Consider the following 13,402-nt stretch of genomic DNA (forward strand, 5'->3'; position numbering starts at 1 on the left):
CCTGGTTCTTTAAAATGAAGACCTTTGGCCTCCCAGAGGACGCCTTTTCCACCTGCTCACTGTCCCTCACCCTGCGGGAGCCCTGAGGAGGCTTCGCCTCACTTGCCCTGTCCCAGGACCATCCCTGGGGACACACAGATGTGCAGCTCTGTGTTGCCGACCACACCCCGGCCAGACCCACGGAGTGACTCTCCAGCACTTGTTGGCCATTTTCTTGTTCAGGTTGAACCCATTCCGTGGGTGGGGGTTGAAGGTAGAGGTTTCCCCTCTGCAATCGAAGTAGAGGTGGGGATGGGTCAGCTGAGCTGCTGGGCTGGCCTCCTAGTTCTGACCCTCCTGCCACCCTGTGTGTCCACCCATATGGACCGTACGGTGGTGTGACCTCAAGCGTGTTATTTGCCCTTCTCAGCCCACTAAGAGTCCTTATCTGGAAAAACAAAATGAAGGACCCCTGAGGCTGCTGGGAGATCATGTGCCTGGGGCCCTGTCTCTGAGCGCCCCACCACTGTAGAGAATAGTCCCCGCACAAACCCCTCCTGGAGGGCTCCCTGGCCGCCCCACCCCGTGGCTGTGCCTGCCGCCCAGGCACGCACTACGCCCCAAACACTAGTGTGGCTTCTGGTGGAATGAGGCCCCCCAGAAACCCAGGGCTTCAGGAAAAATGAGAAGCTTCTCCATAGGATCTCATCTCTGACTCCCAAGGAGCAGGGCCAGCGCAGTCCTGCCCTGTTCTCTACCGTAAAGCTATGCCAACAACCCTTCTGTTATGCAGCTCTGCCTTGCGTGGCTGAGTGAGAAGAAGTTCCCATCCACATCACCAGGGGAAGCACTCGGGGAAGGGGACTTGGGGATGACATGTAACAACTTTGCAAGGCGTGTTCTATCAGCCCTGGTTTACAGACAACAAAGCCGCCTCTGAATGATGAGGTGACTTGCCCAAGAAAACAGTAACTAGAAGACAGAATTCATTCCCAAGTCTATACGACCTCAATAACACTACACCGGTAACTACTTGTCCCTGCCTCTCTTGTGTGCTCCTTTTCTATTACCATACTAATACTTGGTGGATGGATGGTTGGATGGATGGATGGATGGACAGACAGATGGACAGATGATGGATGGATGAATAGATGGTTGGATGGATGGACAGATGGACAGATGATGGATGAATGGATGGATGGATAGATGGTTGGATGGAGGGACAGATGATGGATGGATGGAAGGATGGTTGGACGGACAGATGGACAGATGGGAGGATGAAAAGACAATCGATAGATAGATAGATAGATAGATAGATAGATAGATAGATAGATGATAGACTATAGAGCATTTTTGTTCCCTTTGGGCCAAGGCTGGGAGAAATCAGATGCTCGCCGGCCGAGTGCTGGGATTTACACTTGTGTCACAGCCATCCCAAGGCAGAAACAGAAATGAAGCCGGAGATGAGAGATGTTTAGGAGGATAGAATATTCTGTCTTTTGTCCTTTACAGACTTGCATGTCGTTTCAGGATTTAGAAACTGTACTGATATTTTAATCCTTTTCTGATTTGATCTCTTCTATTTTCCACACCCACATAGAACCCCACTGAGATCTTTCTTTTCTATCCTCCAGGTTCAGCCTTTGCTTCAACTCTATCTTTCTGAAATTGGTAGGGGGAAGAGAGAGAATTAGAGAAGACAGAGGAAGGAAGGGCAGGCGACAGGGAGGAAGGAAGGACTTCATGACACTTTCTTGGCCACAGGCTACTCGGCAGGGCGCCCCTCCACTTCCTCTTCTCGTGCATAGCCCCCGGTCTAGTGCACTGTCTACTTATGACCCCCACGTGTGCCCTGCATCTTCTCCTTGTGACCCTCTCTACATGCCGTCTGTTTCCCCATCCCTATTACTGTCCAGTTCCTTCTCTGACCATTGGAGTCCCCAACCATTCACAGCCAAGTCAAACCCCAGCTAGAAGGGATGGCACTGTCCCGTGAGCTCCAAGAGCTCCTGTCATCTGTACCAACCCTGTAGCCTTCACCACGGCTGTCTGGGGCACCAGGCATGGCAGATGCCACGAGGCAGGTGTTCAATATATGCTTGTGGATGTTGCCACAGGTGGTGACAGGCGAAGCATGGGGTTGAAAGATGGCTTAACAGGGCCTGAACTGTCTGAGTGAGGAAACTGAACTCTAACTCATAAATTGCAAAGGGAGGAAGAGAAGACTGACTCACATTGGGTTCTCCATGACGCAGCCACCGCTCTGACCACACACACCCCCATTTTGCATCGTCCCCATTTCATGGATGCAGAAACCGAGGCCCAGTGACTTGATGAAAGTTTTGGGACCAGCAGGCAGCCGAGGACGACCAGGCACATGTCTGCTCTGCCCTCCCACCTTTTCTGTTTCAATAGCTTCCCCCGGGGCCAACATGCTACTCGGGGTGGTCCACTCTGAGACCCACCTAGAATTCTCTGGATACACATATTTGACCAACCGCTGTGATGTTTAAGTTCATGTCTCAGTAAGAAGCTATGGCAATTGCAAATTACATCAACACAATAGCACAATATTACTTGCCGCCGTATTTTCCTAACATGATTTTGACAGGAAGAAATTTCCATGAATGATGCGACTTAGAGTTTGGGGAGCCATGGGAGAGCTTCGCGCTTCCTTCACATCTAACCCCTTTGTTTCATGTGCGCACAATTTATTCTTCCCTTCACTCACTCACCACGGATGTATCAAGCATCTGTCTGTGCCAGGTGTCATGCTAGATGCCAGGGATACAGGGGTAGGTAGACTTCTGCCCACCGCCAAGGATTCAGTACGTGGTTGGGTCAACGGCCGTTGCACAAAGAATTTGAATACAATGTGACCGGTGGGGGGAGGGACATGGGGTAAATCAGGGCAACCTGGAGGCCACAGAGCCCTAGGTTTGAAGACTGTGACCTTGAAGGTCGGTGGCCTGGACAAATCAATGTCTGTGGCCCTCAGTTTCCCCATGCATAAAACGGGGACGAGGACTCCCCTTGCAAGGCTTTAGGAGAGCCATAGGAAACAAAGTGCAGGAGCTGCAAACACTCGGGAGAGGCTCCACAGAGGACGTCCCGATAGCTGGAGGTTGGGGGATGACCACTAACTAGTCCCCCAGACTACCAATTCCGTCTGCTCATCTCTGCCAGGCAGAGATGAGAGCACTGCATTGCACAAGGAGCAAGGATCAGTGCAAGAATGGAGGCCATAGAACCAGGTGCAGACGGGGAGAAATCAGGGAGCTGGGATGGTCCAAGTTGAGGGGGCAGGGGTAGTGGGAAGGTGTAATGGAGAATTAACGTAACGATAATGGTAAGAACTATCAGACCATAGCTCTCGGTTCTTGAGCCGACACTGTGCGGAGTACTTTCTGTGTATTACATCTCTCGGGCTGCCCCACCACCCAGGAGATAGGTTCTAGTCGAAATCCCATTATACAGACGTGGAAACTGAGACACCGAGACCTTAAGGAGATTCTCCTCGAGCTGCACAGTCAGGAGGTGACGCATGCACTGGAGGCCAGGACAAGGGGGTGAGTGGACCCTCATGTGTCTGCCGGTGTGGTTAGGAATCACCATTATTTGCTGCTTTAACATCTCGCCAATTCTCAGGGAGCTCAAAAATTTCATCACAGCCAAAAAAAAAAAAAAAAGGATTCACATTGCACCCTAAGATCTGTTCCTGATCTCCTGAGCTAGATTACGCACACGGTGTCTTGCTTTCACACCTTTTTGATATTTGTGCTGCTTAATTAAGGAAGCGACTGGCTCCCCTAGCAAGCCTCTCATTTGTTCTACGGCGACAGAGGGAGAGGAGAAGGTCCTTGAAAGGCTCAGCTGTGGTCCCAAGGGCTCAGACAGGGGTTCACACCGCCAGGGGAGGCCATCTCCCCTTCAGCAAGCCATGCACCAGGCTGCAGTGCCCGCGGCTCATCCAGCCCAGAGCCGCCAGCCCCGGGGCCAGGGCCAGAAGAGGAGGGGCAGGTGTCGAGCCTGGGCCACCTGGTGCGAGAGCTATGAACAGTGCCCGCGAGTTAAGAGCTCATCCTGTGCTGCTTGCTGTGCTAAGAAAGCCCTCGGAGGGCATTCCCTCCTGGAAGCCACTCAGCGCCTCGAAGCACCGGGCACCACTGTTACTCGCGCCACTGAAGACAGAGACCCTGCAACTGTGGCTGAGCAGTCGTGCCGAGACCCCACGGCTAGCAAAGGACGGAGCCAAGCTGCAGACCCAGAGGTCTTTCTCGGAGCCTCTCCCCTTACCCGCTGCGCTGCTCTGGCATGGCGTTGACCAGGCTGCGCGCCCGGGGGCAGGCCACTTGACCCCCTCTCTGCCTCAATTCCTACATCTTACAGCTGGGGGTGATAAGGACCGCCTTTCCAATTGCCGGGACATGCCACGAGATCTTTGCTATAACGCACTTCTCGTGGTGCCTTGAACGAGGTCAGGCTTCTAGAACCCGAGCTGGGTTGCTGCTGGAAAGGGGCTGTCCAGGGCTGCCATAACGAAGCGCCGTAGACTGGGGGGCTCACACAGCAGAAATTTCTTCTCGCAGTTCTAGAGCCTGGACCTCAGAGATCAAGGGGAAGCCAGGACTGGTTTCTCCGGAAGCCTCCTTCCTTGGTTTACAGATGGCCACCTCGTCCTCCTCTACAGGGACACCGGTCAGAGAGACTAGGGCCTGTCCCGTGTGACCCGCCTAACCTGAATCACCCTCTAAGGGCCCTGTCTCCAAACCAGTCCCGTTCTTGAGATCCTAGGGGTTAGCACCCCAGCATACAAATTTGGGGGGGGACACAATTCAGTCCACAACACTGGGGAAGCCGGACAGTCTCTCTTCCAGCCAATGGTTCTTTCATTCTCAATTCTTTGGTGTTGGCTTAGATGGGCCCACACCCTCCTCCTACTCAACAGTGACTATGGAAAGTGAACAGAGAGGCTTCCACGTGGTAGAGGGACAAAGCTGAGCCTCCCCCCATCCCTGCCTTCCAGGCAGTCCCCAGACTGGATGCTCTTTCTCCAGCCACATATTCCGGTCACCTGGTCAAGAAGGATTTATTGAGCTCCTACTTTGTGCCAAGCTTTTACAGAGCGTACACGAAAGCAGAGGGTGACAGGATGCAGAGAGGGGACAAACCAAAGAATCACAAATTGTGCACATAAGCAGGACAATGTGATTAGAGAGGGAAAATGCCTTGAGACAGCACGACCTGGGCAGGTCTCACAGAAGAGGTGTCTTTTAAGGGAGGACCAAAGGAGGCAAAGAAGATAGTGCAAAGGCCCTGGGGTATCTTGGCATGAGCTGATGATGTTGACAGGGAGGTGGGGCCAACTCACACATGACCTTGGAAAATATTATTCTAAATATCATAAAAGTAAAAATAAGCTGGACTCACACTAAGAGATTGAGAACTGTTTGTTTGATGATCATCAGTGCCTTCTCTGATGTTCCCTTTAATTTGCGGTAGGAAACAGGAATGGGCGTAAATGGTATTTAAAGCTTAGACTTTCCGAATCCACAGCCGATTTCCTCTTTGCGGGAGCACGAGGGGAGGCTGCTCGGAACACAAGGAATCCCAGTGGAAGCCTCATTTGGGTCAAACCAAGGACATTCTACTCTTCAAGTTGCATCTGTAGGAGACCCGCAGTGACCTTGGCTTCCCACCACCCTCAGGGTGCGGATCAGTTTTTGGACTTCCTGGGGGGCTTCGGTGCCCTCTGGCTGTGGTTGGGGCTGGACGAGGCCCAGCTGAGGCCAGCAGAGGGGCAGAGGCATGGGAACCCGGTGCCCTCTGGGCCAGCGTCTGCAAGAGCTGGAAGAGAGAAATGGGAGCCGCAGTCCCGTCTCGCAGTGCCTGCTGACAACACGAGGCACATCACACCACCGTAAAACAGCGGGACTCGTTTCTGAGTCCTAATTGACGAACAGCTGTGCTTTAATGGGCTACACCGCCTAGCTCATGGGTCTCTCCTCAGGCCACCCCCGAAATGAAGGCTCCCCGGGGAACCGGGAAAAACAAAGTTTGCCTTTGTACGTGTTGGGAGAGGGCGTGAAATTGTTAATAAATTAATAAACGGTAAATGAATAACTCAGCCAAATGGGTCTTAGAACATTGGTTTCTTCCCTTTTTATTGGCCATTCCAAGATCGTCTCTGCAAAGAACGTCAGCGGTCCCCTTAAAGAACCAAGAGGCGACGAAAGCTGGAAGGAGCGAACAGCCCGTGCTGACACTGTGTCATGATGTGGCCTTTGTGCCCCCCCCCACAACACCGAGGGGTAGACAGATCAAGGATCGTGCTGTCCATTACGCAGTAAATATCTCGTTGATTTGTTGCACAGCTGCTCTGCACAGGAAATGCACTGGGGATCCTGGGCGGAGCAAAATACTCCCGGTTCCTGCCCTCGAGGAAGTCCAGGAAAGGGCTTGGCAAACCACAGCCCATGGGCCCCGTCCAGCTTCCCACTACCTTGGTGTGGTCCGTGAGCCGAGAGTGCTTGCACATTTTTTAACAGTTGAAAAAAATCAAAAGAACAGGATTTTATGATTCATGAAAATTACGTGGGTTAATTTTATATGTTAATTTTATGGTTTGGCCATGGTACCCAGAGATTTGGCCCAATACCAGTCTAGCTGTGGCTGTGAAGGTACTTTTTTAGATGGGATGAGTACATAAGTCAGTAGACTTTGAGTAAAGCAGAATTGTCCTTCATAATGCAGGTGGGCCACGTCTAATCAGTTGAAGACCTCAGGAGATAAAAGACTGAGCTCTGCTGAGCGAGAAGGAATTCTGCCAGCAGACGGCCTTCAGACTTGAACTGCAACATTAATTCTTCCCTGGGCCTGCAGCCTGCTAGCTTACCCCATATATCTATCAGCTCATCCTATTTTTCTGTTTCTCCAGAAAACCCTGACTAACTTTGATTTTGGTAAGTAGGAGCTGGGAATTAGAGGCAAGTCCATCAGTGAAGCCACAGCTGGAATAGAAGTTTCCTGTTTCCTGTTCCAGAGAGCTTCTGACCCAAGACTGGTCCTTATGCAGGTCTAGCAACGGCTCAGTTTTGCCACCTGTAAGACATCATGGTGATGCCATGAGGATTTAATGAAATGGTACATATAATAATGCACAAAAAGCCCTCAATAAATGTCAGCTGCCTGGTCATTAACATCACTAACTCTGGGCCCCAGTGCCCCCCAGGGGGCAAGGACCAAGTCTGCACCTCCAGTGGCCACTGGGTGCTCTCCGGGACAGCATCTCATGTCACTGAGTCCCAGGATCCAAGTCCCAGGCAACCTGTGTGGGTCTGAGCCTCGAACACACACATCCTCCTCTCTGAAAACCCACGTTCTGTGTATAAAAGTGTAAGAAATAGTTAAATGTTTTCTATTGTTGTATCAGTGAACCAGGCCAGAGATTGCCGACTCAATTCAATCAAAATTAGTGACAAGAGAGCAATTTCCCGTTCCGTTCAGCGTGGAGAGCTTTCTGTTTTGCTTTGTTTTTATTGGAGGTGATTCACTGTATCTTTCCTGGAGGTAAGCTGAGTAGCCCCGGCTGCTTTGTGTCTCCTTTTGTCTAGATAAGTGTTATCCAGTAAAATGAACACAATAAGACTATGTTTACCTTAATGCTGTTTAAAAATCACATCGCAATAAGAGATCAATAGCTCTCCACAACAATTTACCAAAGACTGGGCTGGGGAAGAGAAATTCAAATTGCATTGATTTTTTTTCCCATGAGTGTGTGTGTGCGTGCGACGATAATAGTCCATGAGCGGGAGTGCGGACAATATGGCGCATGAGCACCGACTCTAAAACACAAGGAGAAGGAGCCAGGAGGAGGGGCACTAAAGTGTTGCAGCTGTCACCCATTGCCCTGGGAACTGGTAGACAGTCAAGTAAGACAGGAGTGAGGGGTGATTTTTTTCACACACTTGCCATTTCTCCACAGGTCATGGAGTTGGAGCATGTGGGTCTAAAAGGATGGAAAGTGGAGACCCACAGCCAGCCACAGGGCTCCTGGGGTGTGCGCATGGCAAAGAAGTTGGGTATCTGAAGGAAGACGTTGCATCTCACTCATTTAGGACCCGAGCACACAATAGGTGCTCAGAAAATGTCTATTGAATAACTAGCCTGAGCCACAACAGGAAGGATGGAGGAAGGAAGAAAGAAGAAGGAAAGAAGGAAGGAAGGAAGGAAGGAAGGAAGGAAGGAAGGAAGGAAGGAAGGAAGGAAAGGAAAGCAGCTGAGACATCAAACCGACCGAAGCTGGACTCTGATCCATGTTCACACTTGACCTTGAGCTTGCTGCCTCACCTCTGTTGAACCACATCGATAGCAGAGTCGTGAGAAATAAGCAGAACCATCACATACACACTTTCTGATATGCAAGCAATGGCAAGACAGAGTTGAGACTAGATCGTGCTCTTTCTGCTGCAAACACTGGAGTCTAAATTCCCCAGAAGGAATGCGTTCTTGCCCTTGGCTAGTGAACAGGGTCCCCCAGGAGCAGCAGGACTGCCCCCGCCTCAATGGCCGCAGCCAGCAGAACCACAAGCAGGAGCTGTGGGTTTGCCTTCCTGGTAACCCTGCATTCCTGCTCAGGCCACTTGGAAATATGCTTCAGAAGAAGGAGAATTTTTTAAAAGGGTCGGGGGGAGGGGAAGGGGAAGGAATGTGAGTGGAGAAATTATTGGAACTGGAGAGGGGTTTTAATGGCAACGTTGGCATCCTGCAATTTCACACATTAAAACATATTTTTAAAGAAACGACTACAGTGCTGATTGTATAAGGGCAAAGCTTTCCACTCTTCAGACTATTAATAAGGGCTTCCCATAGAGAAGACAAATACATGCTTGATGCATTTTTAATCCTTTGCCAATACATTTGACTAAAGCTGTTTGCTGTTTCAATGACAGGATTTAACTTGCCCTTCTGTATTCAACGTTCCTGATTATTAATGACATTTAGGAAACACACAAGCTATAAAGTTACATTCTGGTCGAATTGCAGCATTTCCTCCACACCCTGCGGAAGGCGACGCACACGCCTCCAAATGGGCAGGAGCCCGCTTCCGAAGGAACCTACACCCTGGACCGGGCAAGGGGGCTCCCTCACAGCGCGCTGCCCCCACCTCTCAGCAGGGTCCTAGGTCAGCCCTGAGCAGCTGCACCTGACGCCCCGAGGCTCCGGCTCCCTTGGTCGCTTTTCCAGGGTCCATAACCTTGACCATCATTTCCATGAAATCAACCCCACGCTGCCCACTGGGTGAGAGGATCTCAACAACATTAAACCAGATTCACGGAGGGTATTTAGATTTCTCAGGACCACCCCCCCCCATTCAAATGCCAAATAATGAAGTCTTCCGAGAAGAAGAGGCAGCCAGGAACCTGAATGATTTCGAAATAGGGGGTCCAGGGATCAAGAGAAAGAACTTGGATCTTAACAGAACGCAAGCAGAGGGAAAAATCCTTACCCGGACACGGCTGATTCTTTAGTGCTTTCTTTATTATTATTTTAAGAGAGAAATTAATGCTCAGGTTAAAATGAAATTGCATATGCTGATACCCTCCAGGCCACCGCCTTTATTCAGCTGGGTGATGGCACGTTAATAAGACATTAACCAGGCAAACACACTAGGACATGGTCAAGAACCCACACGGATGAAAAACGCAGCTTGGGGGGAGCAGACAGGTCTGCAGGTAACAACCAGAAAGGAAAGGAAAGGAAAGGATAAGCTGGCTTTATAGACAGCATCCGAGTAGGACCCCCCTCTCCCCTCCACAAAGAGTCATTCACACAAAAGCCTTTCAGCCTCCCCGTATTATATGCTCAGGCCTGACCCCCTATTGTAATGAAAAGCAGATCCCCCTGTGAATCACAGAAAATCAATACCGCATTTTACTAAGTTTGCGTTAATTTTACACCTTTCAGCCTCCGGATGGGAATTATTGCCTCAGAGATGAGAAATCCTCTTCGGCCCCACTCTGCAGTTGTCTGAGTTTCAGGTTTGGAAAACCCTATCACTGTTTAAAAAGGGGGGTGGGGAAAGACCACGCTGAAGAAGAAGAAGAAGAAAGAAGGGGTGTTGAGGGGGTGCAGTTTGAGAGATTTTAATAGCTAATAATAGGAGAGAGCATAAAAGCACAGATCCAATTTAAGCGAAAGAGTCCCTATGTAAGCATGTCAGTCTCGGGGTTACTGTATAGGGGCCAGCTCCTGAGCATGGCAGCCCAGAAATATAAAGTCCAGATTTAATTCTGATACAGAGAAATACAATTTCAAAACCGGACGTCTTATCATCGGCATGTCCCACTGGAGAACTCATTTCCCTAGCAAAAGGCTGTCAATGCCATTATGTTGTACAAGGAAGCAATTTACCACTACAGCTAAACAGGGCTACCAGGACTGTGGGAACTTAAGCATTTGAAGTTATCGCTCCGAAAAAAAAATAGCATTTCAAATGTCAGTGAAATGGGAAGGAATAATTGAAAAGTATCAATCAGAGAAGCAACGGGGTTTTGAAGGCTGAGACTGCAGCCTGCCTGCCCTGCTTTGCTCCTTCTCCTTTCTTTCTTGCCCTTCCCCTACATGCTTGCCTTGCAGACCAGCCCCTCCCAGTTCCCCTCCCCTCCCTCCCCCCGCCCCGAACTATCCCTCCGTCCTCCTCACGCAAGTTCAAATTCGACTCAAGGAAAGGAAAGATCACTCTTTGGTCCTCTTTCTATGCCAGACGCAAAGGGCGAGCTGATGACTTCCATGGGCTGACAGGTCATGATGAGAATGTGCTCCCCGACCAGAGTCCTGAACCACCACCACTAGGCTCAATGTCTACAGGAGGCATGACCCTTCCGGTCCTGGGAACTCACTCAGCACGTCCACGAAGCATGCGAATGCTGGCCCTGAGTCCAGTGACTGTTGATGGCGACTGAGAACATTTCGATACAGCATGGGCTCTGAAGACCACAGAATCGGGTTTCTATCCTGGACCCACCACTGGTTTGCCCTGCTTCACCCTGATGAGGTCATTCTCTCTCTACTCAATATCTTTGTTAGCACAATGAGGACAATGGTGTCTACTTGCATGGTTGCTGGAGGGGTAAGACACAACATCCAGAGAGCAGCTAGACCCCCACCCGGCAGGGAGAAAGAATCAGCATTACTATCCTTATTCCACTGCAAGGGTAACATCAGATTTCTTACATTCTCAAAGGTCCTGTGTGAGCGATCCATTCGCCTCTGGGAGCTCATTGTCACCTGACTCCCTTCTGTTCTGCCAACACTCCGAGCCCATCCCCACCAGAGGGCCTTTGCATTTGCTCTTCTTCCTTCTGGAACATTCTACCCATTGGTCTTCACACAGTTGGGTCCTCTTGTTGTTCGCAGCCACATGTCACTTCCTCAAGAGGCCTTCCCTGATCAACTTTCTTGAGATGGTACCGGCAGCCAGTCATGGCTCTCCTCTCGCTGGGCTTTGTTTTCTTTATGGCACTTCGGGATGTCTGTCTCCCTGACTAAAATACAATATATATGAGAGATAGAGGTGTGTATATGAGAGAGAGATTTTAAGAATTTGGCTCATGTTCTGATGGGGGCTGACAAGACCAAACTCCACAGGCTGGAAATTCAGGTAAGAGTTAATGTTAGGTGTTGGCAGGGCAGGCCAAGAGGCAGAAAAGTCTGGTGGGGTTTCTGTGTGGCAATCTTGAGGTAGAATTGCTTCTTTTTTCAGGATACTGCAGTCTTCGCTCTTAAGGCCTTCAACTGATTGGGTGAGGCCCACCCACATTACCGAGGATAAACCTGCTTTACTAAAAGTCTACTGATCGAAGTGTTAATCTCATCTAAAAAATACCTTCACAGCAACATCTAGATGGGTGTTTGGATAAACAACTGGGTCCCGTAGCCTAGTCAGACTGACACAGAACATGAAACCTCACACATAGATAGGTTAAAGAATTGGACAGAAAATACTCTAGAAATCTCCATCTGATATGCAGCTCTGGACATTCTAGGTCTGCAAACCCACTGCCATGTGGCATCCCTTGATGCTGCGCGAGGTGTTGAGGCACGTGATTTTGTGTTCTGCCCCCTGGGTTTTCCAGAACTCCACTACACACGCCGAGTCTCGAGAGGCATTGCTGTTCAGCCCTGTGGCCACTGAGCTGCCTGCAGCGTTCTCCCACCAAACCCAGTTCCACTCTCCCAGTTACATCTCACTCTGGGCTCATCCCTCCCCAGGACCCAGAAACATTTGTCTTCACATTCCCTCTTTCACTTTCCTTCCCTTATTCAGAGAATCCTCAACCGTTCTCATGACCTCTTGGTGGGTCCCTTGAATCTTCCAAGGTCCTGCAGCAAAGCTCTGAGTTGTTGCTTTGTCACATCTCAAACACTCGTCCCAAGAGGTGTTACCAAACGCCCTACCTAGACGTATGAAGTCGTGAGTGTGGCAACGTCCACTCTGCTCTGTACCTGCTGTGTCTCTTGGTTTCTCTTACGTGGCTCAAGAGTCCCCAGATAAACAGAAGAATTGTTCTCAGAAACAGGTCTGTCAAGGACACCCCCAGCGCCCAGTCTCTTGACGGACACAGGGAAACATCTTCCCTCATCCTTCAGGCAGAACGCTGAGGGACGCGTGTTGGTTTTTCACTCTGTTGGTGAATACAGCAGGACTGAACCCAGTTCCCTTGGCCCACAGCCAGAACCCCCGCCCCTGCCCACCCGTGCACTTTGGGACCAACTTGTCACATGGCCACTCTTCTAAAAGGAAAGTGGAAAACGGGTTGTACTTAGGGTTGAGATCTTTCGTTCTGGGTGACCATGGGCAAACCGTTTACCCAATCTGCATCTCATTTCTTCAACTATAAAATGAGTGTGATCGGATTTACCCACTTGCTCCAGAGCATGCTGTGCTGAGGATCAAAAGATGCTTGTGGGGGTATTGTACACATGGCCACACTGGTGAAAAATACAGGGAGAGCACGGCATCTTCAAGGGTTTCCACAGAGTGACCGTATCAGATGCTTAAATCCCACTATCGTGCCCCGGACTCCAGTTTGAGAGCTTCACAAACACTGACTCACTTAATCCCCACAACCATCCTTTGTTGGCGGTACTATTACCTGCCATTCTAGAGGTAAAGAATCAGACGCCCAGAGAGGTTAGGGAACATTCCCACCAAGACTCAGAGCAGGTGAGGCTAAAATCCAGGCAGTCTGGCTCCGGAGTCTGGATTCTTAGCCATGACCCCTACACTGCTTCTCCCATCATACCACGCCCTGCATAGTGTCTTACACGGAGCTGATACCCCACAAATATTTGTCAAAGAAAGAAATCGTCAATATAAAAAAAAAGCCCAAATCCTGAAAAGATATAAAGAATTGTAGCT

This window comes from Ursus maritimus, unplaced genomic scaffold (assembly GCF_017311325.1).
Source record: "Ursus maritimus isolate PB19 unplaced genomic scaffold, ASM1731132v1 scaffold_25, whole genome shotgun sequence".
Taxonomy (NCBI): Eukaryota; Metazoa; Chordata; class Mammalia; order Carnivora; family Ursidae; genus Ursus; species Ursus maritimus.